Here is a 24,757-nt window from a genome sequence, read left to right on the forward strand (position 1 = left end):
CTGACGTCAGCTGGAAAATACTTCCCGAATAACATCTCCCTAAATATGGCCCAAGTGAGAGTAGCCACATCCACTGCATATGCAGCTCCCTCCCACCAAAGGGACGCATCATCCCTCAGCATAAAAATGGCACATCTGACCCGTTCAGCCATCCCTCATCTCTAGGTACTCAAAATGCAACTCCAGAGACCTAATCCATCCCTCTGCCACGAATGGATCGGTGGTACCCCAGAACTCCTTCAGGTTACGGAACTTCTCATAAACATCGGTCTGCTGTCGGGGTGCCTGTTGGGCTAGCTGGGCCTACTCCATAAGCCTCGCTATCCCCTCAAGTACTCGGGTAGCTGGGTCTTCAGGCGGTGGTGGTGGAGGTCCTCTGCCTCCTCCAAGAATCTCATCCTGCCTATCTGTACTGGGAGCACGTCTGGGAGGCATATATGAATACAGTCCAATTTATAAATGTAACACATCATGCAATTAATCTAGTTTTTAAAATAATAAATCCTTAAATCAAAAAACAGTTAAACAAGTACAATAGATCATTGTAAAGCGTAAATCATGTAAACATACAGGTGATAACAGTAAATCATTTAAAACATTTAAAACATAAAAACTTACAGACTTGAGGCTTGAAGACTGAGCGGCAGAAGCTGGCGGTGGCACGATCCTATACAGGACCCTTGCTCTGATATCAACTGAAACGTTTACTAATATAAAAGTGCGGAAATTATTTTTTTTTAAAAGCTCCCATTTTCGAAATATCATTTAAAATTTTCGCATGCATGCGCTCTACAGTAAAATAAAACATAAAAAATGATCTTAAATATTTGACAGTAAAAATAGTGCAATTTAAAATAATCAAACTCATCCAAAATTATACGCAAACATAATCAAATAAATTACTAAAATCATCAACGTCTAAAAATGTTCATATCCTCTCAAATTTCATAAATCATAATGCGGAAAACATAAGGTCTTCGGCTCGCGTCACCACACCAGGTCTGTCTACTCAGAGTTCGGCACCTCTAGTCCCCTCAACATCAAGCTCACCTACATCACACACACCTAGTAAGTCTAAAGACTCAACACACCTGTACCAGAAATAAAAAGTACATATACATGGCACAAAGCAGTGAAAAATACCATACTCAACATATATTTCGTGAACTTAAAAACATGAACATAAACGTGTCATATAAAATCATGATGTGTCAAAGCAAGTATCACCATGTCCTCATATACATATACATTTTATTTTTAATTGAATTCAGTTCATTAGTTGTGACTTTCGTATCAGCTCTATTAGATGGATCCATCTACGTATAATTGTGATACCCGGGGCGAGGGAAATCAGCGACATCATTACCCGTCTAGTGAGCCTTGGCCTCAGCTCATAATATCTCATGTCATCGTTTACATATACATCGTCAGTCACAACCAACTCTCATCCATCAAAAACATCATCATTATCATCACTTAATAAAAACATGCATAAACATAAGTTTTTCCCTTAAAACCAAGCATGCACCGTATGTTATATAATTACATAAAATTCATAATTATGATCCATATACATTTAAAAACATGATAAAATGAGCTTAGGACGCTGTCAGGACTAAAATCTCACCCCCGGGTGCAAAATGACCATTTTGCCCTTGGAAAGCCAAAATGACCGTTTTATCCCTGGACCTCAAAATTTTGACCCGAAGCTTACAAAACTCCTTAAAAAATTCCAAAACATAATTAAAAGTATTTCTTAGACTTAAACTCGAGCCCGTTTCAAAACTTAATCGATTCGTTTTAAAACTTGGACCGGAGTCCCGGTTTTAACCCGAATCGAACCAAAACTTAACAAAAATTCTCCTAACTTTTTACCACACCTTATAAACATCTCAAAGGTCCTAAAAACCTCAAAACCAGACCCTTAGACATTCGAAATAAAGCACAACTGGCTGGTGGAATTTCGAGCATGTGCTACCCGAAAGCCCTAGTACACCAATCACACTAGTCACCAACTTTAGGCTCTACCGGATCGAATCAGCCCCAAACCAATTCATCTAAGCCCATGTCCAGACCCTAATAGTCCCAAATAATCAAGACTTGCAGCCCCTCACATGCCCAAACCTTTGAACAACCGAAGAACACTCAAAACACCTAGCTACGGCAGAGCCTACTCCTCGATAGATTGGCTTCAAGACCAGCTCCAGCCCTGTCCAGCCATATAGAACCACAACCTCGACCCACCAGGGTCTTGTTTCTGGCTAGGTATGGCTCTTACACAACCAGATCGGTCTCTCTCCCAAGCCCTGTCAAAAAGGAACCCCTTAGACACACACTCAACTCTCGGCCCTTCAACCTACAGCAAACAGCAGCAAGTCTAACCCCAAAACACCATCTCGTCACCATGCTCAGACCCTTAAAAACCAAAAATCGTAGCCCCTTGCACGACAATACAAAAAAAAACGTGAGTTAGAAGCAAGCAATGCAAGGGTTTGCATGTCAAAACTATTCGAACATGCAAGTATGAAGTAGATCATGACGTTTTTATACAAATAAATATATCACATCATACTAATGATGTGTATGATGAGAAAATGAGATTACAAGCGTGCCTTGATGAATTATATGCAAGAAGATCGAAGAACGAGCGTCGGGAAATTGCAGGGTGAATTTTTATTGCAAGAGAAGAGCTTGGTCGAAGCTTGCTACTATGGAGGTGCTGAAAAAAAGAGAATATTACTGAGTGGAGGGGGTGTCGTCTGGTGGGGGATTAGGTTTAGGTTTAAGGAGTGTTTAGGTATTATTAAATTGCTAATGGGCCCTAACTTTGTTTTAAAAGGGATTAAAAGAGTTTTGAGTCCAATAAGCTCAAAAATAGGCCCAACAAGTCCAAACACACTCTTGAAAAATATTTTGTTTTGGTAAGTTTTTGAAAATATTACCCGAACCCTAAAAAAATCCCTCGATTCGATAAAATTCACGTACCGCTTAAAAATATGCTCCGATGGGTAAAAATACCCAAAAAAACTATTTCTTGAAAAATACATTTAAAACATCTTATTAATTGATAAAATTTAATCATGTAATGAAAATAATTTTCCTGATAATTCCCCGGTCTCCGTTCCTCGTTCGAGCACGAAATGCATCTAGAAACCCTAATGCATGAAATTTTAAAATACCATGAAATAAATTATACCTTGAAATAATTATGCATAAAATGCTTAAAAATGATTAAACATATAATTTAAATAACATCCTAGATTGCATTCATTCAGATTACGTGAATTAAATTCATGGACCTTACAACTCTTCTGTCGGCTCTGTGCAGTCTTTAGCCTATCCCGGATCTTGACCACTAGCTCTTTAGTCTGTCTGAAAATGTCTGGACGCAACTTTGCTATTTCCCCTAAATCATCCCAATAGATAGACGACCTACACTTTCTCCCATAGAGTGCCTCGTATAGAGCTCCGATAGATTCTTGGTAACTGTTGTTGTATGTGAACTCCACAAGAGGTAACTTCGGCTCCCAGCTGCCTTCCAAGTCAATCACGCAAGCTTGAGTAGGTCCTCCAAGATTTGGATAACTCTCTCAGACTGAACCGTCGGTCTGAGGATGGAAGGCTGTATTGAATAGCAATTTGGTACCAATGCCTGATGCAGAATCTTCCAGAATGCATATGTAAACCTAGAATCTCTGTCTGAAACTATAGACAATAGAATCCCGTGAAATTTGACTATCTCTTTGATTTATAGCTCTGTGTACTTGGTCATGGTGAAAGTCTTCCTGATCGGTAGAATGTGCTGATTTGGTAAGCCGATCAACTATTACCCAAATGGTAATATATCCTCCAATGGTCCTCGGTAGCCCTATCACAAAATCCATAGTGAAGTTCTCCCATTTTCACTCGGGAATGGGGAGCGGTCTCAGCTTTCCTGCATGTCTTTGATGCTCTGTCATAACCTACTGACGTGTCAAACACTCAGACGCGAAACGCAAAATATCTCGCTCCATGCCCGGCCAACAATACAAGGACTCTAGATCCTTATACATCTTCATACTCCATGGGTGAATAGAGTACGGGGTGTTGTGGGCCTCCCTGATAATGTCATCTCTCAGCGAATCACCTCTAGGCACCCATAGTCGGCTGCAATATCGGACTATACCATCCTCAACGGAAGACGATCTCAGACCTTTATACTCATCCCTCTGCATGTTTCCACTTCTGCAACTGCTTATCATATGACTGCCCTGCTCGAATCATGTCCTTCAGCGTCGACTGTACTGTCGGGGTAGAAAGTGTAACGTACCGTACTTTTTAAACTAATTGAAATTTGCGGAAAAATTAAAATTTTCTTAAATAAATAATAATCTTTCAAATTGCGATAAAGATAAACTGCTCGTCTATAAATATTTGAAGTAAAACTATTACAAACAAAGTTTGCAAAAAGGTAATCGTTTAAACATTGTAAACAAACTCATGAAAATTAGAGTATTTAAAACATGCGTAAAGTTCTTAAAATCATAGGCGATCCTCGGGTTTAGCCTCCTGCGCAGACCGAGCCGGCTCATTGGTCCCCACCCCTCATCTCCTCATACTCGTCCTCACCTGCATCGATCTAGTGAGCCTAAAGACTCAACATTTATATACTGGAAGTGACGAAACTTAAAATTAATAATTTATTATATGTTAAAACCTATATTTTAAAATTTAAGTTTCATTAAAATTATAAAATTATGTTATTTTTGTATTGTTTGTTTATATTTAATTGTCTTACTAAATATGTTTTATTTTAGGTTTTCTACACGTTGGTAAAATAATGATAACTCAAGCTAGAGAATTCAAATTGAGGTGATTCAAACATGTTTGGAATCTTTGAAAAATTATCTATAACTTTGCAGAAGACATGAATGCCTAAAAATTTCATTAAGATGATCAAATTGTGCAAATATCAAAAAGATAACATATTTACTTTTACTATGACAAGCATATAGCAAAAAAATCATACATATTTCAATATTTAACCAAATGAGGTGAACCAAAAGGCGAAATTCATCTACTGACAATTCCCCACATTTTTTTTGTTTTGAGAAAAATCCAATTCGGAGATTAAAGTCGTGGAACATAGCATTCAAAGAAGGGCCAAGGAATTGAAGTTGGAGGAGACAAAAACTACTATTACAACTCAATGGCAATAATGAAATTTTTGACCTTTCCTCTCATTTAGCATATAAATAGAGGCCTTGTGATAGTTTGAGAAGTAAGATATCCCATTGTAAAATAAAATTTGTGTGTATAAAAGTTCTAAGTTTAATATATTTTCTTTCCCAACTATGAGGGAAGATTTTAGTGTGAATCAAAAGTAAGCTCATGGCAAGCTAAATCTCAAGGTGAAGAGGATGAATTCTTGGTTAAGTAAGATTGTTTATATTTTGTATATTCTTTCTATATATTTTTTCATTTAGCTAGCTAACTTTTTTTATTGTAGGTATAAAAATAAATTATTTGTTATTATCAATTTACATCAAATGTTTGATACCATTAAAGTGGTTATCTTGATTTGTTGTTTAATTTTGATATAATAAATATTTCATCAATGATTATTTTTGTTATTATATATAATATATAATTATATCATATAATTTATTTAGACGAAAGCGTGGCTTTGACGGTTGTTCTAAATGAAATATTATGAATTAATACTAACATCTAACAATCTAACATTTACTTTATTTCAACTAACATTTATTTTATTGCAACTAACTTTTACTTTCCCGCAACTAACTTTTATTTTTCGTAACTAACTTTTACTTTATCGCAACTAACTTAATAAATCATATATTTCATTTAGGCAATAGCGTGGCTCTGTCGGTTGTTCTAAATGAAATATAATGATTTAATTTAACATTTATTTTATGCAATTTTATATTTATACAGTTATATATATAATCATAGGTACCATATCTAAAATATCGATTAATTCGTTATTTTTTATAGTGAGAACTATATTATATTATGTATGTGTCTAAATATTTAATTTTATTTTTCATGGAACCATTAATTATGGTGGTTTTCATTGTTCTACTTTTAGTTAAACAATATTATATAAACCAAGAATAAATAATTGAACCTTGACAAAATTTATAATTTTTAAACTTCATTCTTGCATTTGGTAATTTATAAATTAATAAATTTAAACTTAAATTAACATCTCCGTGGATCGATCTTGTACTTATGAAATATATTACTTGCAGACAACCTACACTTGGATGAATTATAATTTAAGTAGTAGCAAGTTTTTGGCGCCGTTGCCGGGAGATATAAATTAATTTTATATTTTTATTTATGTTTTATTTATAAGTATTGTGTTGTTTTTAGTTGTATGAGTATTTGGAGTCGTAAAAAAGTTGTAGACTTATTCGAGTATCTGAAAATAATTTAAACATGGATGATAATTCAAATAATCAAGATGATGATGATGATGATAATAATAATAATAATAATAATAATCAAGAAAATGATCAATTAAGAACACTTAGGCACCATATGAACCCTATTAGAACTAGTGCTCCATCTTGTTTAGTTTTTCCTCCTGCTGCATCTAATTTCAACTTTAAACCTCAAATTATTCAACTATTATCAAATTTCCATGGTTTAGATTATGAAAATCTATATTTACATCTAAGAGAATTTGAGTAAGTTTGTAACACATATAATGATCAAAATTGTAGCATGACTATAGTTCGATCAAAGATTTTCCTTTTTTTTTTAAAAGATAAAGCTAAAACATGGCTACAAAATTTAAGATCAAGTTCAATAAATTCATGGGAAGAAATGCAACAACAATTTCTCAAAAAAAATTTCTCTCCCATAGAACAAACTCTTTTAAAAGACAAATTACAAATTTTTCTCAAAACAAGGACAAACATTTTATCAATGTTGGGATATATATAAAGAATTACTTAATACATGCCCACATCATGGTTTTGAAACACGGAGAATAGTCTCTCACTTTCATGAAGATCTAATACCTAAAAATAGGCAAATGATAGAATTCACGTGTAATGGAACTTTTGAAGATAAAAATCCAAATGAAGCTATGGAGTATTTGGATTCATTAGCAGAAAATGCTCAAAATTGGGATAATATAGGTACAATAGAACCACCAACAATTAAAATCAATAATTCAACAAATTGGGGTGATATCTATAATCTTAAAGATGATATAGATATTCAAGCTAAACTTGTGTCTTTAGCAAGAAAAATTGAGTCATTAGAAATGAAAAAGAGTGGTCAATTAAAAATTATTCAAGAAACTGTTTGTCATATATGTGATACACATGATCATGCTATAAAAGATTGTCCAACATTACTTTCATTTAAATAATGTCTCCATGAACAAGAAGATTATGTTAACAATTATAAAAAACCAATATTAGATCTTTTTTCACCATCATATAATCCTGGATGAAAAAATCATCCTAATTTTAGTTGGAGGAATGATAATAATGCACAACCCTCACAATAATATTTTCAAAAAAACCAAAATAATCAAGGTTATATTCCCTATGTTACATATCAAGAAAAAAGTTTGAAGACGTAATTCATGCATTTATCCAAAATCAAGAGTCTATCAATATTCAAAACAGTCAATCTATGAGTGATTTTAAATAAACTCTTGCAAAATTTCACTCCTACTCGTAGGAGAGCACAGATTGGTGTCAGTTAATCCCTTGAGCGCTTTCTTTCGGCTTAGTTCGAAATCCCCTTCTATTGGTCTGAGGGTGCGCCACATGGGAGGCCCGACCGTTCGGTCGGTCCACAAATCATTTTTTTATGTAAATGTATCGGAGCCAGCGAAGGACATGAACATCCCAAAAAACTGACTTTTTTGAAAGCGTTAGCCATCGGTGACCGGGATTCATTCAACTATTAATATCCTATGCATACAATAATTTACTATACACTGACTGTATACCGGAAATCATTCCTATTTATAGTTGTGATGTTCGAAATTACTGATGTTGGATCAATTCAGAGTAGATTGGATTCTCGGAATCTCTGCTTATCCGCTGTCCTCCTAGGGGTCTGGTGAACTCTAATTTTGTGGGGGAAGGAACTGAATATAACAATAACAAGCAAGACCAAGAGCTTCTTCTCGGCATCCTTAATAAGTTTTTTCTCTAGCCTTTCACAGGCACAGTTTCATCGAGGTATGAAAGGATTACTCCAAAGAGGGTCAGTTCCTCTTTTTCAAAAAAAAATCTTTCGGGCCCTTCATCTTTCTGAATCGAGACCCGGCCCGGCTCGCGTCGTTCCAACAACCGGTGGGGAGCACCTCAGTATACAATCGCGCTTAGCTTCTGTTAGCGGCGGGGCGGCCATGTTGTTTAGTTGAAAGCCTCAAGTAGGTCAAGCTGAGTCAAGTCAGATAAAATAGACCCCTATAAGAGAAAGCGTTATCACTATACGAAATGAAGCAGCGGCTAGCACGCTAAGCTAAGATCAACCACTTGTGGATCTTATGAAGAGCATTCGCTGGTATCAAAACAAAGTAAAAAGCAGTAGCAGTTGGGGACGCCTAGTCCATGTATCTGCAATTAATATTCATGAAAAATAAAAATTTTCATCTCAACCTAATCCTAAAAATAAAAATCAAGAATTAAATAATAATAAAATTGATCAAATAAAATCTGTTATTATCCTTAGAAGCAATAAAATAGTTATTGATCCATATAGCAATGAATACAAGGATCATTTAAAATCAAAGAGTAAGGATGATAATCCTGATACTTTTGAGAATAATGATACCTTAAATTCTAAGAATAATATGGTGAATGATAAATCATCTGAAATAGTAAATGAGTCAAATAAACCTCCATGTTTCCTCATGAATTAACAAATCATAAAAAACAAAAAAGTGATTCTGATATCTATGAAGTTTTTAAATAAGTAAAGATAAATATTTCATTATTAGATGCAATTAAACAAGTACCTTCCTATGCAAAAATTTTAAAAGACTTATGTACTGTGAAGAGAAAATTGCATGTGAAGAAGAAAGAATTTTTGGCTGAACAAGTAAGTTCTATTCTTCAAAGATAATTCTAGTTTAAAATATAAAGATCCTGGTTGTCCAACAATTTCATGTAATATTGGAGAAAATTAAATTAAAAAAGCTTTGTTAGATTTGGGAGCAAGTGTGAATTTACTTCCTTATTCAATTTATGAAAAATTTAATTTAGGAGAATTAAAATCCACTTATGTTACACTTTTACTGTCGGATAGGTCAATCAAAATACATAGATGTATTGTAGAAGATGTAGAACCCGTAAATCAGTAGACGTATAAGCCATGCATAATTCTAGATTTTTAAATTTAATTGACTTAATTGCATGATTATTTTAAATGCATTTGTTTGAAGTTAATTATTTATTATTTCAGTTCAGCAGTTTGATTTTTAGCATTTCAGTATTTTCAGTGAGGCCGGACCGGAGTTGGAGTTTTGAGATAGAATTTAAGATTTGAGAAATATTTCCAGAAGTTAATTTAGCTAGCAACCAAGTTCATTTAAGTTAGAAAGGGAGGTTTGAGGATTTAATTTAATTATTTGAGGTGATTAAGAAATGAACTCATTTAAGTTATTAAATTAAGGGGTTAGCTCACTAAATTATTTAAAGGATTAGTAAGGCTTTCAAGGATTATTAGTTGACTAGATAATCAACATTTCCCTTTATTTTATCATGCATCTTTCGGCCACCCTTAGTGCTAGAAGATTCATTTTCCAACTCACCAACTTTGACCAATTCTTTGCATGTAATTAGTAGGATAATTCTAGGATTTTTGGGAGCACAATTTAATTAAATAAATGGACATATCCTAGACTAGAATCAAGCCAATATTCGGCCACCTTATCCCCAAGAAGACTTGATATCAAACAACAATTCAAATTCAAAAGGAGGGTGGACTTAGTCTTGATTCATTCCTTATATCTTGCACCCTTTCTCCTCACCTTCCTAACCATTTTTCCCCCTCTCTTTTCTTTCGAAATCTGAGTGAAATTTTAAGCTGAGAACCGTGGGAATCCAGTAGGAAAATAAGGGAGAGAAATCGAGTTCAAGAAAGGTAGACAAGAAGCGCTCCACCTCCTCCGTGCCGAGTCGTCGTTGTTTCGTTCGTTTTCTTTCAAAACGAAACCAGGCATGTCTAGATTTCTTTCAAACCTCAATCAAGTCATATTATCATTTATTTTTCAGTACATGATCATGTTTTAGCAAGCAAAAACCGAGATACATGTCAAAATATTTTGGAACACACATGCAGAATTTCGGCTCTTCATGGCAAGCTTCACGTTTTTCTGAGTTTTGATGGTTTCAGGTATTGGATCGACTCCAGGCTCCCAAGGCGACTTGTATACATGTAGTAGGATGCATTAGGACCATGTTGGTCCATTCAAACCAGCCCCATGCTTGCTGGAAATTCAGAATGACAGCAAGTTCCCCATAAGTGCAGAAATGTGATTCGAAATTTCAGTTTTGTGTCAAGGGTTGTGGATCTGATCTTGGCTGCCCCAAGGGCCTTTAGCCATGGTTGGATCACTTTCCTAGCATGTCTAAGACGTGAATAAGTCGCCCTTTTGGTGGCTTGGTCCATGGCTCATCGGTTTTTAAATAATCAACAAGAACAACCCCTTTCCCCATTCGGCCCTTCCATTTTTCAGCATTTGGTTTCGTTTCTTTTGTGGCTTGGTGTGGATCTTGGTTGGCCTATGGCCCTTAGCCACGGTTCATATCATGCTCCTAGATGTCTAGATCGTGCCATGGTCAATCAAATGGCCACTGGAATGACGCAAGACATCGATCATAGCATAAACACTACACACGCATTCAAGATGCTCTCGGTTGGACCCTTCGGTTGAGATTTGGTGTGATGCGGATTGTGGCTGGCCTAGGGCCCTTAGCCATGGTTCAAATCATTCCTTGGGATGTTGGTAAGAGTCTCTGGTCGGTGTTTCACTCCCCTAATGGCCGATAGTCTCGAAACCAACGCAAGTCTTGTAGTTGCGCAGCTGCTGGAAATTACAGCAAGTTGCTGTGTCGGTTCAGAGGCTCGTTCGAGTTCTTGGTTGGCTTTTAGCCCATGGCCTTGGACTCGACAGTGCCTCATTGAGTTGGGTAGGTCATGTTTTTGACCGTTCGTCATTTGGATCATTTTTGAGGTCGTACGAGAATTTACGGTGCAATGTGCCAAATTGACTCTCGAAAGAGCGTTTCGTGTTTTGGCCTCCATTCCACCTAGATTTCGACCCTATCATTTTAGGAACATTATTTTATGATTTTTCAGCGTATTTTAATCATGACTATACGTCGGTTCAGTGTCGGTTCAGGTTGGCTCGGAGTCATGATTAAATGCGAAGTCATTAGGCGTCATAGTCGCATCTTTTGAACGTAAATTGCATAGTTGGTCAAGTTTAAGCTATTGCATATTTTTCATGGCACAGTTAGGTTGCAGCGAGCCTGGGAACGATCCAATCCAATCCAGTTGGTAAAATTACAGGAATTTTCATTATGCCAGTTAATTATTTTACGTGCATTAAACAGAAAATGATTATTTTTGAGATTTATGCGATATGGCTTGTGGTTCATTCACTATGTGGGAGTGTTATTTTATACGATCGCCAGTGACCGATCAGTTCAGTATGGTACCACCCGGTCGCCAGTGACCGGCCAGCTCAGTTCAGTTTCAGCCTCCCCGGTAGCCAGTTACCGATCAGTTCAGCTTAGTGCAGTGGCCACAGGCGTAAAACATAATCTCAACAGAAAATTTTATCAGATATTTCAGTACAGGCTCCAAGGAGCAAATATTTTTACAGTGATTTTCCAGTTCAGTTATGCACGTATTATAATTGCTCAGTACAGATTATTTTCAGTATGCCTCAGGACAGGATATTTTATCACATGCATATTTTAAATTCAGATTTTTACTCGTTACCTGCGATTTATGCATGCTGAGTCTTTAGGCTCACTAGACTTGATTGTTGTAGGTACTGATGAGGCCAGGGCCGAGGGCGGGGACCAGTGAGCCAGCTTGGGTCGGCAGTAGTGGCACCCGAGGACCTCAGAGCAGCAGTTGTTATTTTCTTCGCAAACAATTTTTATCAGTTGTTGGATATTTTTAAATCGTTGTTGTTGGCAAAACTTTGATTTTCTTCCGCTGCAATATTTTGAAATATTGAACTTGATTCACCAGTGATTTTATGAATGAGGCCATTTAAGTTCTTTCAAAAGAAAATTTTTAATTTTCCGCAAATTTTCAAGCAAGTAGTTCGAGGGCCCTCACAGTTGGTATCAGAGCGGTGGTTCTGTATAGGGTTTCACTACTACTGACCGCGAGAAGCTCACGAAGCCACGCCTTTGGTCTGTAAGTTTTTCAATTCAGCATTTTGTTCAGCATTTCAGTTATAGCATGAATTATTTTGTCAGCATGCTTCCAGATTTTCAGTATTTCAGAGTTCATTTAAAATAAAGTATGGAATTATGCATGTTAGTTACGTATGGGTTATGTTGGAACAGTATGCCCCCTAGACGCATTTTAGAGCGCAACAGAGAGGTGGAGCCTCGCCGAGAGGACAGAGAGGAGCATAGACCGGAGGGAGACCTACCACCTCCTCCACCGCCCCCACCGGACATGAGTGCCCAGATGTTAGCTGGGATGGCACAGTTCTTCGCACAGTTTGCGGGGGGCAATGCCGCAGCCGTAGCCGCAGCCGCAGCCAGGCCGACAGGGCCCGAGGCTGTGTATGAGCGATTCATGAAGATGCGCCCGAAGGAATTCTCTGGGGCATCTGACCCCATGGTGGCCGAGGGATGGATCAAATCCCTCGAGGTTATCTTCGATTTTATGGAGCTGAGGGACGCAGACCGAGTCCGATGTGCCACCTACCTGTTCACTGGAGACGCCCGCTTATGGTGGGAAGGAGCTTCGGTAGCCCTGACATTGGCTACACTTTCTTGGACCCGCTTTACGGAGGTTTTCTACTCCAAGTATTTTGCTGAGGAGGTTCGCACCAGGCTGACCACCGAGTTCATGAGCCTGAGACAGGGGGATATGTCGGTTACGGAGTTTATCCGTAAGTTCGAGAGGGGCTGTCACTTTGTGCCCCTGATAGCGAATGATGCCAAAGCCAAGCTGATGCACTTCCTGGTGGGTTTATGGCCGATCTTGCGCCGGGATGTTAGGGTATCTGACCCTGCTACTTATGAGGTTGCCGTCTCCAAGGCCTTAGCCGCAGAGCAGGATCTGCGGGATATCGAGAGGGATCGCCAGGGCAAGCGCCCAGTCCAGGCACCGCACCACCCTCCTCCTCATCAGCATCAGCAGCAGAATAAGAGGCCTTTTCATGGACCGCCCAGGAACAGAGGCCAGCAGCAGCAGCAGCGGGGACGCCCAGCCCCGAGGACTCAGGAGCACCCAGTCTGTCCCAGGTGCTCACGTCGCCATCCTGGAGCATGTATGGCTGGCTCAGGAAAGTGTTTTAAGTGTGGCAGTCCAGACCACATGTTGCTGCAGTGCCCTCAGAGGAATCTGCCTACCCAAGGCAGAGTTTTTGCTCTCCATGCCGCGGAAGCCAACCCGGAGACTATGTTGTTGACAGGTACCTTTAAACTTTAAGTTATTCTTCGAATTTCAACATTTTGGGAATCGGGATTTAGATTTTGAACTTAGAACTGTTATAGGATTGCATGCTCTACTCAGATTTATTTCGGGGAAATTAAGCTAGAGGAACCTAGACCTTTGCATGTCTATAAGCTTAGATCTTGTAGTGGGATTCAACTTAGAGCTCCGCTCTTTCAGGGAGAATTTTTATATCTGGTTCCGCTACCAAGGCCTTGATAGATTCAGGGGCCACTCACTCATTTATTTCGGAGGTCTTTGCAAACTTTCTCAAGATCCAGACCATTGGGCTAGATACAGCCTTTTCAGTAGTGTTGCCGTCAGGCGAGGAGATGGCAGCCACCAATGTTATCCGAGATATAGACCTTGAGCTGCACGGTAATCTTGTTTATGCGGATCTGATCGTGTTACCGATGCCGGAATTTGACATCATCCTAGGGATGGACTGGCTATTGAGGAACAGAGTGTTGATAGACTTCCAGCGGAGATCCGTTCTTGTCCGACCGCCTGGAATGGAGCAGTTCTTATTTGAGCCGGACAGGTACTTTTCCTTACCGCGCATTATTCCTTATGTTCAGGCTAGGAAGCTCATGCATAGAGGGTGTCGGGCATTTCTAGCAACCTTTTTATCTGTCCCCGAGGAACCCAGCCAGTCAGCCTCAGATGTTCCGATAGTTAGAGATTTCTTAGACGTTTTTCCCGAAGACGTCTCTGGTATGCCACCAGAGAGAGAGGTGGAGTTTTCCATTGAGCTTATGCCAGGTACGACTCCGATATCCAAAGCGCCATACCGACTAGCACCGACAGAGATGGCAGAGCTTAAGAAGCAGATCCAGGAACTTCTCGACAAGGAGTTCATTCGCCCGAGCTTTTCTCCATGGGGCGCGCCAGTCTTATTCGTTAAAAAGAAGGATGGCTCGATGAGGCTTTGCATTGACTACCGGGAGTTGAACAGGGTTACAGTGAAGAATAAATACCCACTGCCGAGGATTGAGGATCTGTTTGACCAGTTGCAGGGAGCTTCGATTTTCTCCAAGATAGATCTGCGTTCCGGTTATCACCAGTTGAGGGTGAGAGATGCTGATGTCTCGAAGACAGCTTTCAAGACTCGTTATGGCCACTACGAGTTCCTAGTGATGCCGTTCGGTCTGACGAATGCGCCAGCGATCTTCATGGATCTAATGAATCGCGTATTTCAGCCGTACCTCGACCAGTTTGTGATAGTGTTCATAGATGACATTCTTGTCTACTCCAAGAATCGGGAGGAGCACAGCAGGCATCTGACCACAGTGTTGCAGACATTGCAGAAACATAAACTATTCGCAAAGTTCAGTAAGTGCGAATTCTGGTTAGAGAAGGTGGCGTTCTTGGGCCACATTGTTTCTAGCAGTGGTATTGAGGTAGACCCCGCAAAAGTTGTAGCAGTCAGAGATTGGGTTGTGCCTCAGAATGCATCAGAGATCCGCAGTTTTCTTGGGCTAGCAGGATATTACAGAAAATTCATCCAAGGATTTTCCTCTATTGCCGTTCCACTCACAGCACTGACAAAGAAAAATGTGAAGTTTGTGTGGAGCGAGGAGTGCCAGAAGAGCTTCGATACTTTGAAGCAAGCTCTTATCTCAGCACCCGTTTTGGCTGTACCGTCAGGATCTGGCGAGTTTGTTCTTTATACCGATGCTTCGAAGCTTGGTTTAGGTGCAGTTTTGATGCAGCATGGGAGAGTGATAGCGTATGCTTCTCGACAGCTGAAAATCCACGAGAAGAACTACCCCACCCATGATCTGGAGTTAGCGGCCGTAGTTTTTGCTTTGAAGATTTGGAGGCACTATCTGTATGGAGAGAAGTGTCAGATCTTTACCGACCATAAGAGCCTCAAGTATTTCTTTACGCAGAAGGAGCTGAACATGCGTCAGAGACGTTGGTTGGAGCTTGTGAAAGACTACGATTGTGACATTAGCTACCACCCGGGTAAAGCTAATGTAGTTGCGGATGCTTTGAGCAGGAAAGTCGCAGTGATGGCTCATTTGACGATGCAGAAACCTCTTCAGATTGAGATGCAGAGGTTTGATCTTGAGACTTATCCTCGAGGTAGAGTTCCTCGTTTATCTACCTTGACTATCCAGTCCTCTCTTATTGACCGTATTCGCAGCGGTCAGGCAGCAGATGAGCAGTTGGCACAGTGGAAGAAGAGAGATGAAGCCAAGGGCAGTGTTTTGTATACAGTCAGCGACGATATTGTGAGATACCGAGATAGGATATGGGTTCCTAGCAGTGATTCTATCCGAGCAGACATCTTATCAGAGGCCCATACGTCCCCGTACTCTATTCACCCTGGGAGTACGAAGATGTACAAAGATCTGCAGCTATTGTATTGGTGGCCAGGGAATGAAGAAGGACATCAGGCGTTTTGTATCCGAGTGCCTGACTTGCCAGTTAGTGAAGGCCGAGCATCAGAGACCAGCAGGTTTGCTCAAGCCTCTTCCTATTCCCGAGTGGAAGTGGGAGAACATTACCATGGACTTTGTGACCGGATTGCCGAGGTCAGCCAGAGGATCGAATGCTATCTGGGTGATTGTAGATCGTCTTACCAAATCAGCGCACTTCTTGCCTATTAAGACGACTTTCACCATGGTTCAGTATGCAGAGCTGTATATCCGAGAGATAGTCCGACTCCACGGTATTCCAGTTTCTATCGTATCCGACAGAGATCCCAGATTCACTTCCTCGTTTTGGAAGAGTTTGCATTCGACTTTGGGTACGAAGTTGCTGTTTAGCACAGCTTTCCATCCGCAGACAGATGGACAGTCGGAGCGAGTTATTCAGATCTTAGAGGATCTTCTCCGTGCTTGCGTCATTGATTTCTCTGGGAGTTGGGAGTCGAACTTACCATTGGTAGAGTTCACCTATAACAACAGTTTCCAGTCGTCTATAGGTATGGCTCCGTATGAAGCGCTGTATGGTCGCAAGTGTAGATCTCCTGTTCATTGGGATGAAGTAGGAGAGAGAGCAGAGTTGGGTCCAGAGATTGTTCAGCAGGCAGCAGAGATAGTAGTCAAGATCCGTGATAGGATGAGGACTGCCCAGAGCCGACAGAAGAGTTATGCCGATCAGCGGAGGAGAGAGTTAGAGTTTGCAGTGGGCGATCATGTCTTCGTGAAAGTGGCACCTATGAAGGGTGTCATGAGATTTGGCAAGAAAGGGAAGCTCAGTCCGAGATTCATTGGACCGTTTGAGATCTTCGACAGAGTTGGGACGCTAGCGTATCGTGTGGCTCTTCCGCCAAATCTGGCCGGAGTACACAATGTCTTTCACGTCTCCATGCTGAGGAAGTATATGGCAAATCCTTCGCATGTGCTGAACTTCGAGCCGTTGCAGCTTACTCCGAACTTATCTTATGAGGAGAGACCCGTGCAGATCTTAGACAGACAGGAGAAGAAACTTCGGAACAAGTTGGTTAAGCGAGTCAAAGTCAAATGGCTCAACCATACAGAGGAGGAAGCTACGTGGGAGTCTGAGCCGGAGATGAGAAGTAGATACCCCGAGTTATTCGGTGAGTTCTAATTTCGAGGACGAAATTTATTTAAGGGGGGAAGGATTGTAGAACCCGTAAATCAGTAGACGTATAAGCCATGCATAATTCTAGATTTTTAAATTTAATTGACTTCATTGCATGATTATTTTAAATGCATTTGTTTGAAGTTAATTATTTATTATTTCAGTTCAGCAGTTTGATTTTTAGCATTTCAGTATTTTCAGTGAGGCCGGACCGGAGTTGGAGTTTTGAGATAGAATTTAAGATTTGAGAAATATTTCCAGAAGTTAATTTAGCTAGCAACAAAGTTCATTTAAGTTAGAAAGGGAGGTTTGAGGATTTAATTTAATTATTTGAGGTGATTAAGAAATGAACTCATTTAAGTTATTAAATTAAGGGGTTAGCTCACTAAATTATTTAAAGGATTAGTAAGGCTTTCAAGGATTATTAGTTGACTAGATAATCAACATTTCCCTTTATTTTATCATGCATCTTTCGGCCACCCTTAGTGCTAGAAGATTCATTTTCCAACTCACCAACTTTGACCAATTCTTTGCATGTAATTAGTAGGATAATTCTATGATTTTTGGGAGCACAATTTAATTAAATAAATGGACATATCCTAGACTAGAATCAAGCCAATATTCGGCCACCTTATCCCCAAGAAGACTTGATATCAAACAACAATTCAAATTCAAAAGGAGGGTGGACTTAGTCTTGATTCATTCCTTATATCTTGCACCCTTTCTCCTCACCTTCCTAACCATTTTTCCCCCTCTCTTTTCTTTCAAAATCTGAGTGAAATTTTAAGCTGAGAACCGTGGGAATCCAGTAGGAAAATAAGGGAGAGAAATCGAGTTCAAGAAAGGTAGACAAGAAGCGCTCCACCTCCTCCGTGCCGAGTCGTCGTTGTTTCGTTCGTTTTCTTTCAAAACGAAACCAGGCATGTCTAGATTTCTTTCAAACCTCAATCAAGTCATATTATCATTTATTTTTCAGTACATGATCATGTTTTAGCAAGCAAAAACCGAGATACATGTCAAAATATTTTGGAACACACATGCAGAATTTCGGCTCTTCATGGCAAGCTTCACGTTTTTCTGAGTTTTGATGGTTTCAGGTATTGGATCGACTCCAGGCTCCCAAGGCGACTTTTATACATGTAGTAGGATGCATTAGGACCATGTTGGTCCATTCAAACCAGCCCCATGCTTGCTGGAAATTCAGAATGACAGCAAGTTCCCCATAAGTGCAGAAATGTGATTCGAAATTTCAGTTTTGTGTCAAGGGTTGTGGATCTGATCTTGGCTGCCCCAAGGGCCTTTAGCCATGGTTGGATCACTTCCCTAGCATGTCTAAGACGTGACTAAGTCGCCCTTTTGGTGGCTTGGTCCATGGCTCATCGGTTTTTAAATAATCAACAAGAACAACCCCTTTCCCCATTCGGCCCTTCCATTTTTCAGCATTTGGTTTCGTTTCTTTTGTGGCTTGGTGTGGATCTTGGTTGGCCTATGGCCCTTAGCCACGGTTCATATCATGCTCCGAGATGTCTAGATCGTGCCATGGTCAATCAAATGGCCACTGGAATGACGCAAGACATCGATCATAGCATAAACACTACACACGCATTCAAGATGCTCTCGGTTGGACCCTTCGGTTGAGATTTGGCGTGATGCGGATTGTGGCTGGCCTAGGGCCCTTAGCCATGGTTCAAATCATTCCTTGGGATGTTGGTAAGAGTCTCTGGTCGGTGGTTCACTCCCCTAATGGCCGATAGTCTCGAAACCAACGCAAGTCTTGTAGTTGCGCAGCTGCTGGAAATTACAGCAAGTTGCAGTGTCGGTTCAGAGGCTCGTTCGAGTTCTTGGTTGGCTTTTAGCCCATGGCCTTGGACTGGACAGTGCCTCATTGAGTTGGGAAGGTCATGTTTTTGACCGTTTGTCATTTGGATCATTTTTGAGGTCGTACGAGAATTTACGGTGCAATGTGCCAAATTGACTCTCGAAAGAGCGTTTCGTGTTTTGGCCTCCATTCCACCTAGATTTCGACCCTATCATTTTAGGAACATTATTTTATGATTTTTCAGCGTATTTTAATCATGACTATACGTCGGTTCAGTGTCGGTTCAGGTTGGCTCGGAGTCATGATTAAATGCGAAGTCATTAGGCGTCATAGTCGCATCTTTTGAACGTAAATTGCATAGTTGGTCATGTTTAAGCTATTGCATATTTTTCATGGCACAGTTAGGTTGCAGCGAGCCTGGGAACGATCCAATCCAATCCAGTTGGTAAAATTACAGGAATTTTCATTATGCCAGTTAATTATTTTACGTGCATTAAATAGAAAATGATTATTTTTGAGATTTATGCGATATGGCTTGTGGTTCATTCACTATGTGGGAGTGTTATTTTTATACGGTCGCCAGTGACCGATCAGTTCAGTATGGTACCACCCGGTCGCCAGTGACCGGCCAGCTCAGATCAGTTTCAGCCTCCCCGGTAGCCAGTTACCGATCAGTTCAGCTTAGTGCAGTGGCCACAGGCGTAAAACATAATCTCAACAGAAAATTTTATCAGATATTTCAGTACAGGCTCCAAGGAGCAAATATTTTTACAGTGATTTTCCAGTTCAGTTATGCACGTATTATAATTGCTCAGTACAGATTATTTTCAGTATGCCTCAGGACAGGATATTTTATCACATGCATATTTTAAATTCAGATTTTTACTCGTTACCTGCGATTTATGCATGCTGAGTCTTTAGGCTCACTAGACTTGATTGTTGTAGGTACTGATGAGGCCAGGGCCGAGGGCGGGGACCAGTGAGCCAGCTTGGGTCGGCAGTAGTGGCACCCGAGGACCTCAGAGCAGCAGTTGTTATTTTCTTCGCAAACAATTTTTATCAGTTGTTGGATATTTTTAAATCGTTGTTGTTGGCAAAACTTTGATTTTCTTCCGCTGCAATATTTTGAAATATTGAACTTGATTCACCAGTGATTTTATGAATGAGGCCATTTAAGTTCTTTCAAAAGAAAATTTTTAATTTTCCGCAAATTTTCAAGCAAGTAGTTCGAGGGCCCTCACAGAAGATGTGTTGGTTCAAGTTGATAAATTATATATCATGTAGATTTTATTGTTTTGGATACACAATCAATAGAAGTACATAATGAAATTCCAGTAATATTGGGACGACCATTTCTAGCAATTCAAATGCTTTAATTAATTGTTGAAATAGAATAATGAAATTGTCTTTTGGAAATATGACTCTAGAACTTAATGTGTTCAATTTATGTAAACAACCAAATATTAATGAAAATGAATATGATAATGAAACTAAAACAATTGTGGAAGAAAATATACAAGAAGAAAACTTAAATAAAAAATCTGAAATTTTTTCAATAGAAAGTTTTGAATCTGAAAATAATTTTAAAGAAGATGATAATATAAAACTTGAATTAAAAGTTTTACCATTAAAATTGAAATATGTATTTTTAGTGAAAATAAAAAATTCCTTGTTGTAATTTCCTCCACTCTTTTACCAAATCAAGCAGAAGATTTAATTAAATTACTTAAAAAATATAAAAATACAATTGGATGAACTTTGACATATATAAAAGGTATAAATCCTTTAATTTGTACACATAGACTTCACTTAGAATAAAATGCTAAAACATATCAACCACCACAAAGAAGATTAAATCCACATATAAAGGAAGTTGTTAAGAATGAAGTATTAAAACTATTAGCTGCTAGAATTATCTATCCAATCTCATATAGTAAATGGGTAAGTCCAACACAAGTAGTACCTAAAAAGCCAGGCATCACTGTTATAAAAAATGAAAAATGAGAATTATTACAAGCTAGGATTCCATCTAGTTGGCGTATGTTGCGACTTTGATTGTTGCACTCCCAAGAGCAGGTTGTCCACAAGTAGTATAATTCGGTGAGTCCGAATATCGTATCCACAGGGAAGCTAAGGTAATTACAAGTCCACTACAATGTCTTTTTATTTTTATTTTTATTTTTTTTTAGTTGTTTGAATCTTTAATTGGTAATTTTTAATTGTTCAAATTTAATTAAGTAGTTTAGATTAAAGGATCCACTCTTGGTATTTTAATAAGGTTAACATTAACGAACATTATTGAAATCCACTTAATAAAATGGTTCCAATATATTAAATAATCATATTTATATTATGTTATATATTATTATCTTATAAGTATATAATATATACCAAAACTTATAAATGTGTCAAAGTATTTATTGTGCTATATATATATTTGTAAACACTAAATCAATGTTCCCACTTTAAATGGTTGGTAAAACCAAACTAACATTTAAATGGTACCAAGAAATTAATATTATGTTATATTTATATATAGTAAATCAAGGTTCCCACTTTAAATAGTTGGTAAAACCAAACAAACATTTAAATGGTTCCAAAAATTTAATATTATAATATATTCATATATAATAAATCAAGGCATCCACTTTAAATGGTTGGTAATACCAAACTAACATTTAAATGGTTCCAAGAATTTAGTGTAATATATAGCAACAATAAATCAAAACTCCCACTCATAAGTAGGGTATAAAAATGCTTAAAGAAATAAATATAACATAAACAATAAATAATGATTAAATAATATAAAACATAGATTCTTACCTTTAAGTAACTTTATTATCATGCAAGAGTTTCACCTTTTCATCTCAGCTTTAGGAAGTTAGCTATTCATTATTCAAAGTGTAAAACTTTGAATATGAAATTAACATGCTAATTATATTTAAATGAAGAAATAAAAGAAAAATATAGAGAGAAATATTATGAACTCAAAGGTTTGTTATAGAATGAGAGATATCTCAATTCATTACAATGTACCCCTATTTATAGCCAAATTTGGGGAGACAACCACAAATAAAATATTATTTTTTACACATAAGTCTTCATTTGTGTTCCAAGATATTATATTATATTACACATCACTTTTGAAAATCTTCTTCTCTGAATTTGCTTTTTCATATAAAAAGAAACATGTGGATAATTGAGTTGTCTAGTTGTGGTATTTTTTTCAGACCATTTGACCAAGTAATTTGAGAGATATGGTCAAAATACTAGAGCATGTTAAAACTATCACTCCTTTGGTAACTTTATTTGTTGCTTAATTTGAACGCAATTGTGAGAAGATTTTTATCTCATGCTTGCCACCAATATTGTAGATATTAACATCAAATTTATACAGGTCCAAGAATCATCTTAATCCCATTTGCAATGCCAAGTTTATTCTTGTTTTATCGAACCTGTAAAAAATAGTAAAAAATTGTAATTACACAACAACTTATATTTTATACAATTTATTATAAAACATATAATATTTAAACCTTAATAAAACAAAAACTATATATTTATATTATAAACCATTTAATTAATGTACAATTTTTATGTTTATCACACCTCCCAACCAGTTTATTGCTAGTCCCTAGCAATTTAAGCGTTAATAACAATTCAAAACATATTGATTAATTTAAATAGAAATGTAATAAGAACTATCAAAGTGTTTAAATTAAATTTGAAAACTGTCAAAGTTATATCAAGATCATCATAATTATAATTTATGAAATAATTTGAGATGATCAATTCAAAGCTTATTTCAGGTAGTTAAATGTACACGACCTTCAGAAATTCCTAGTAAGAGTCTCAACTCCATATCCTCAAAGGTTAATAAATATTTCAATTTATGGCAACGATTTCTCTCATGGAGTTGGAATACAGATAAATGCTCAGAAAAATGGTTTACATAATGCAGACAGACAAACGAGCCAAACTAATCAAAAGATAGAAAATCCATTGATTCAAAATCTAGTTGTTCTTATTATATATTTTTTCCTGATATATTTTTTTTTCATAACATCATGAAATCAAAATAATTTTATGCTTCTTGACCACATATTTATTTAATTTGTACAATAAATTTCTCTCTGTTTTTTTATTAGAGATATATGGGTCGTAGCATATAACTTAAAAATTACATAGATCTTCAATATCTTTTTTTTTATTTTTCTCCTCTTTTTTTTTCAGGAAATATCATTTTTTTTTCAAAATAAGAACTCAATATCTAAACAATAGATAGTCTCTCTCATGATCAATAAAGGCTCGAAAGCTGTTTTCTCAGTCCTCTCCACTCACTCACAAAGTATGTGTGAGTTTAAAATTTTAGGCACTTTTATAAGGTATATCTTGGGCCATATACTTTAATACCTGATTTTATCACAAGGGTTAATCACTCAAAAAGATTTCATAAATCATATTTTTATATTGATCAGAATATTAAAATTGACTTTTTTTTTCAAATAAAAATTTAAACATTCTTAAATAGATTAATGAATGTTCTAATTTAAATCTTTTAAACATGTAATATATGACATTTTTGTAAAAATTACTAAGATACAAACAATAAACATGATTTTATTTTAAAATAATATATATATATATTTTATTTTAAATTTTTTTTATTTTTTTTTATAAGTTTTTTCTCCCCCCAATCAGAATATGACATTGTCCCTAATGTCAAAATAACTATTAATAAAGAGTACATAATGAAAGAGATATCACCTGGAATTTTATTGAAGATAACAAACTGAAACAAACGCAAACCAATCCACGACTTTTGAATCAATGATCCAACTTCCTTTTCTTACTGCTTGATTGCGACCAATTGATCTTTGTTATCATCGGATCAGGCTTATGAACAAAAGCTTCCAAATCATCAATTAATTGGTCGGCAGTCGAAGCACAGATGAGCATCCGTCGTGAATTTTCTGAAATGAAATTCTGTTCCACAGCTTTATCAAGAAATGTCAACAAACTGTCATAATAATTATTGATATTCAACAAGCCCACAGGTTTATTATGGATATTAAGTTGTGCCCAAGAAACAGTGTGAAAAATTTCTTCTAATGTACCAAAACCAACTGGTAGTGCGATAAAAGCATCAGAATTTTCAATCATTTGAGTGATTCTTTCATACATAGAAGAAACTTTTAATTCCTCCCCAATCGTAACACCTGTAATATTTCCTTCAGCTAAAGCTGTAGGAATAATACCCAAAACCTGACTACCTCCAAGATGAGCAGATGTTGAAACAGATCTCATTAACCCAATATTACCTCCCCCATATACCAAGTGAATTTTTCTCTCAGCCAATATCTTTCCAAGGTTATTCGCTGCTTCTACAAACACTTCATTTTTTCCAGGACTCGACCCACAAAATACACAAATATTTTTCAATGTTTGTGTAGAGGATTCAGCCATGTTTTTACTTTCTTTTTTGGTCTGCGAAAATAGAGAGAAAGATGAGAGATTTTATAGGTGTAATATGTTATCATGACAAAACTATGGGTCACAGCTGTAAAGAGAATAAATAGTAAAAAAAATAATGACACACATGCATATAAACAGTAGTGTGATTGTGGCTCACAATTTTCCTCTGGTTTTACGTCCAGAAACGGCTTCAACGCCTTCTATGATCGAGGATACGCTTCCTATCCAATTTTCTTA

The 24,757-nt window shown here is 37.5% G+C and overlaps 1 pseudogene; it reads right to left on the reverse strand.

Moving 5' to 3' along the window:
* Nucleotides 1–303: 303 nt before the first annotated feature.
* Nucleotides 304–24,757, reverse strand: part of LOC142550602 (uncharacterized) — a 117,722-nt pseudogene continuing 93,268 nt past the window's right edge.

This window comes from Primulina tabacum, chromosome 7 (genome assembly GCF_025594145.1).
Source record: "Primulina tabacum isolate GXHZ01 chromosome 7, ASM2559414v2, whole genome shotgun sequence".
In the NCBI taxonomy this organism is placed as follows: domain Eukaryota; kingdom Viridiplantae; phylum Streptophyta; class Magnoliopsida; order Lamiales; family Gesneriaceae; genus Primulina; species Primulina tabacum.